This window comes from Triticum dicoccoides, chromosome 6A, assembly GCF_002162155.2.
Source record: "Triticum dicoccoides isolate Atlit2015 ecotype Zavitan chromosome 6A, WEW_v2.0, whole genome shotgun sequence".
NCBI lineage: Eukaryota > Viridiplantae > Streptophyta > Magnoliopsida > Poales > Poaceae > Triticum > Triticum dicoccoides.
Window position 1 is genome coordinate 498,120,266 of NC_041390.1, and position 5,643 is coordinate 498,125,908.

Genomic DNA, 5,643 nt, shown 5'->3' on the forward strand with positions numbered 1-5,643 from the left:
TCATGGTGTGCTCAAGGGGGAAGTGCTACTCCCGGTGGGAGTAGGATTCCCCCTTCCCTAGTTGGAGTAGGAGAGGAAGGAAGGAGGAGAGAGGGAGAAGGAAAGGAGGGTCGGCCCCCACCCCAATTCGGATTGGGCTTGGGGGGGCCCACCTTGGCCGCCTCCTCCTCTCTCCCACTAAGGCCCAATAAGGCTCATACACTCCCCGGGGGGTTCCGGTAACCCCCCAGTACTCCGGTAAATGCCCGAACTCACCCAGAACCATTCCGATGTCGAAACATAGCCTTCCAATATATCGATCTTTATGTCTTGACCATTTCAAGACTCCTCGCCATGTCCGTGATCACATCCAGGACTCCGAACAACCTTCGATACATCAAAACACATAAACTCATAACACCAATCGTTATCGAACGTTAAGCGTGCGGACCCTACGGGTTCGAGAACTATGTAGACATGACCGAGACTCATCTCCGGTCAATAACCAATAGCAGAACCTGGATGCTCATATTGGTTCCTACATATTCTACGAAGATCTTTTATCGGTCAAACCGCATAACAACATACGTTGTTCCCTTTGTCATCGGTATGTTACTTGCCCGAGATTCGATCGTCCGTATCTCAATACCTAGTTCAATCTCGTTACCGGCAAGTCTCTTTACTCGTTCCGTAATGCATCATCCCGTAACTAACTCAATCGTCACATTTCTTGCAAGGCTTATAGTGATGTGCATTACCGAGAGGGCCCAGAGATACCTCTTCGACAATCGGAGTGACAAATCCTAATCTCGATATATGCCAACTCAACAAACACTATTGGAGACACTTGTAGAGAATCTTTATAATCACCCAGTTATGTTGTGACATTTGATAGCACACTAAGTGTTCCTCCGATATTTGGGAGTTGCATAATCTCATATCATAGGAACATGTATAAGTTATGAAGAAAGCAATAGCAAGAAACTAAAAGATCATCGTGCTAAGCTAACGGATGGGTCAAGTCAATCACATCATTCTCTAATGATGTGATCCCGTTCATCAAATGACAACTCTTTGTCCATGTCTAGAAAACTTAACCATCTTTGATTAACGAGCTAGTCAAGTAGAGGCATTCTAGTGACACTCCGTTTGTCTATGTATTCACACATGTACTAAGTTTCCGGTTAATACAATTCTAGCATGAATAATAAACATTTATCATGATATAAGGAAATATAAATAACAACTTTATTATTGCCTCTAGGGCATATTTCCTTCACCCGGGTCTCTTTCTCATATTTTTTGCCTTTGCGGTCTACTTTTATTTGCTTTTATTTTCAGATCTATTAATCCAAAAACCCTAAAATACTTTGCTGTAATTTATCCTTATTTATTTGTTTGGTGGTTGATCTATCAATCTACTACAAATTTACCTCATGTTCATTTCCCTATCTTGAGGCGCCGTACCCCGGAAGGGATTGCCAACCCCTTTAACACATCGGGTTACGAGAAGTTGTTATTTGTGTGCAGGTGTTGTTTACGTTGTCTTTCTTGGTTTTCCTACTAGTTCGATAACCTTGGTTTCATATCTGAGGGAAATACCTACCGCCCCTGTGCTGCATCATCCCTTCCACTTTGGGGAAATACCGACATAGCTTTAAGAGACATCAGACCACAACAAACACGCACACCCTTAGTTGTGTGCTGATGATTGACATGCAACTATGGACCCTCACACACACTCCCCCTAGTTGCAAGTCGATGGATGGCTTGCACGTATATGCCACGAAAAAACAGATACACCTCTAGTTGTGAGTCAATGGTCGGCATGTAATTGGGGGCACGACAAAACACACACACACACCCTAGTTGTGAGTTGATGGTCGACATGTAATTGGGAACCCTCGACAAACACACACACATACCCTAGTTGCGAGTCGATGGTTGACATGCAACTAGGGACTGTCGAAAAACACAAACACTCTTAGTTGCGAGTCGATGGTCGTCTTGCAACTAGGGACACGATAGAACAGACCCACACCCCCTAGTTGCGAGTTGATCGTCGGCATGCAACTGGGGACCCTCGACAAACACACACACACCCTAGTTGTGAGTCAATGGTTGACATGCAACTGGGGACCACGACAAACATACAGAAAACACCCCTTAGTTACGAGTCTATGGTTGGCTTGCAACTGAGGACCCTCGACAAACATAAACACCCCCTAGTTGCGAGTCGATGGTCAACATGCAATTGGGAACCCTCAATAAAACACAAACACACCCTAGTTAAGAGTCGATGGTTGACTTGCAACTAGGGGCCTAACAAACACACACACCCTCCCCTAGTTGTGAGTTGATTATCGACATGCAACTGGGTACCCTCTACAAACACACACTCCCCTAGTTGTGAGTAGAAGGTTGACATGCAATTAGGGACCCTCGACAAATACAAACACCCTTAGTTGTGAGTCAATGATCGGCTTGCAAGTGCAGGCTGTCGACACACACACACACACACACACCTAGTTGCGAGTCCATGGTCGACAAGCAACTAAGGACCCTCGACAAACTATGGGCTCACTTGCGAGTCGAGGGTGGACTTGTACTAGGACAACTACTAAACTACGATCCGAGTTGCGAGACAAGGGTGGACTTGCAACTCGGATGAAACAAACTACGAGCCATGCGAGTCAAGGATGGACTTGCGACTGAGAATACTACACAAAACTACGAGCCCTAGTTGCGAGTCAAGGGTGGACTTGCAACTGCCACAACAACAAAATACAAACTCAGCTGCAAGTCATGGGTGGAGTTGAAATTGGGATGAAAAACACAGGCCCAGTTGTGAGTCGAGGGTGAACTTGCAACTAGGACCACAAAAAACTTTGGGCCTAGTTACGAGTCGAGGGTGGACTTGCAAATTGGACAACAACAAAGCTATGATCCGGCTATTAGTCGGAGGTGGACTTACAACCAGGACAACTACGAAACTACGAGTCATGTTGCGAGTCAAGGGTCGACTTACAAATGGGGTGAAACAAAACTATGGGCCTAGTTGCGAGATAAGGGTAGGCTTGCAGCAGGGACAACTACGAGCCCGGTTGTGAGTTGAAGTCTGGCTTTTAACTATGAACCCCAAGCAAAATTGCATATCGGGGGTAAAATTGCAACTAGGACAAAAGTTCGTGTAGAAGTTGCATGTCGAGAATGGACTTGCAACTGGGAGAAGGTTCGAAGGCAAGTTAAATGTCGAGGGAGGACTTGCAACTATGATAATGGCCAGCGGCAAGTTGTGTGTCGAGGGTGGACTTGCAACTTTGTTGGGGTTCAAGAGCAAGTTGCTGGTTGAGGGTGGACTTGCAATTGGATTAGGCCGGTTCATGGACAAGTTGCACATCGTGGGTGGACTTTCAACTGGGTTGGGGTCAGGGATGAGTTACGTGTCGTCGATGGGTTGCAACTATATCATGGACAAAAAAGGGGGTCGAGGGTGTCTAGTTGCATGTCAATGGCGGATTTGCAACTGGGACAAGGGTCGAGGGGTGGCAAATTGCATGTCGAGAGTGGACTTCCAACTAGGTCGTGGTTTGGGGCAAGTTGCATGTCGAGGATGGACTTGCAACTGGGTCGGGGGTTGGGGACAAGTTACTTGTCGACATTAGGGTCCAAAAAGGGGTGAGGTTGGCAAGTTGCATTTTGATGTTAGACTTGCAACTGGGACAAGGGTTCAGGGTGGCAGGTTGCGTGCCGCTGGTGGACATGCAACTAGATCGGGTCGAGGCAAAGTTGTAGGTCGTGGGTGAAATTGCAACTCGGACCAAAGGTCGAGAGTCGGACTCAGTTGTGTATCGAGGGTGGACTTGCAACTCGGGCCACAAATAGAGGCGGGCCTAGTTACATGTTAGGGTGGACTCGCAACTAGGACAAAATAGGGGCTACCCCTAGTGACGTGTCGAGGACGGACTTACAATTGGGACAAGGAAAAAAATGAGCCACCCGGTTGTATGTTGGGTGTGGAGTTATGACTCCGACAAAAAAGATCGCCCCACTAGTTGTGTGTCAATGATGGACTTGCAACTGGTACAAATAACAGGTCGGGCCTAGTTGGGTATCGAGGGTAGACATGCAACTCGGACCAAAAAAGAGATAGGCAAGCATAATTGCATGTGAGGGATGAACTAAGAACTAGGACCAAAAGGGGTCGGCCCCGGAGTTACATGTCACGAGTGGACTTGCAAATCAAACAAGAAGTAATGGGTAAGGCCCAATTGCGTGTCTAGGGTGGACTTGCAGTTGGGATAAAAAACATGGGCCGGGCACAGATGCGTATCAATGCTGGACTTGCAACTGGGGCAAAGAAATTGGTTGTAGTCCCTACTTGCGTGTTGATATTGGATTTGCAACTGGGACAAAAAAGGGGTCGAGATCCCAGTTGCATGTCAGTTGTCAACTTGTAACTAAGACAAAAAATGGTTTGAACCCTAGTTGCAAGTCGATGGTTGACTTGCAACAGTGACAACAACAAAAACGGGTCCATGCATGACAGGGTTGCACTTGCAACTAAATTTAGAAATATTTCGAGCCCAGTTGCATGTTAGTGGTCTATCGACAAGAAAAATAAAAGATGTTTGCTCTAGTTTGTAGGTCGGTGGCCAACCTGTAACTTGGCAAAAAAAATTTGAAAGGCCGGCCAAGTTACATGTCGAGAGCACACTTGCTGCAGAAATCAAAAAATAGGTCAGGCTCAGTTGCATGTCGATGGTCAACTTGCAATTAGGACAACAAAAATAAAAGAGGCGGTCTTCTTGCATGTCAAGGTTAGACATGCAAAAAAAGGCGGTCTTTGCATGTGGTTATGGGATGAGGATCCCCTGCCTTGCCCCAGCCTACCTTTAAGTCACTCACACATGGGTCCCACAGAGCATGGGGCCCACCTGTCTGTGACTCAAAGCCAGGGTATGGCAGGGATTGCAAAGTCAGAGGATACACGTCCGTGCTTATGATGTTTGGAAGCAAATCATTGCTTGGGTCGCCTCTGCATGAAAGACAATGGGGAAAATGGGATATAAAGACGGAAAGAGTAAAGAATGGAAATGATGATCCAACGGCCAGATCGTCTCTTCGACCTATACTGCCCCTCGTCTCTTTAATTATGACACAACTTAATAAAAATGAAATGTGCCACAAAAAAGGCCCAACAAAAAGACACACAACATAATGGGCCACAAAGTGGACAACAAACGCACAGAGAGATAGTACAAAACAACCCCATCAAAGAATTTCACAAAATTTACAGCGACTGATTGAAACTTACATAAAACATCACTAAAAATCTTCTCATTGAAATGAGTTTTAAAAATTATTCACATATTTAAAAAACAGTTGACAAAATTGAACAATGTTCGCCAAACACCCCAAACCCCAAAACTAATGCAAAAAGAAAAAAAATACAAAAATAAAAATGGTAGTTACGCTCGCTCCTCTAGCTACATAGTCGAACCAAAACAAACAAAAACAGAGAATAAAAAGAAAATGACCCACTAGAAATAGTCGTATCGGACCTCACTGCTTCGCGAGGGACGAGCATAACATGAGACATATTGAGAGTGGATGCAACTAGGTCGGGGGTGAGGAAAAATTATGTGTCGAAGATGAACATAC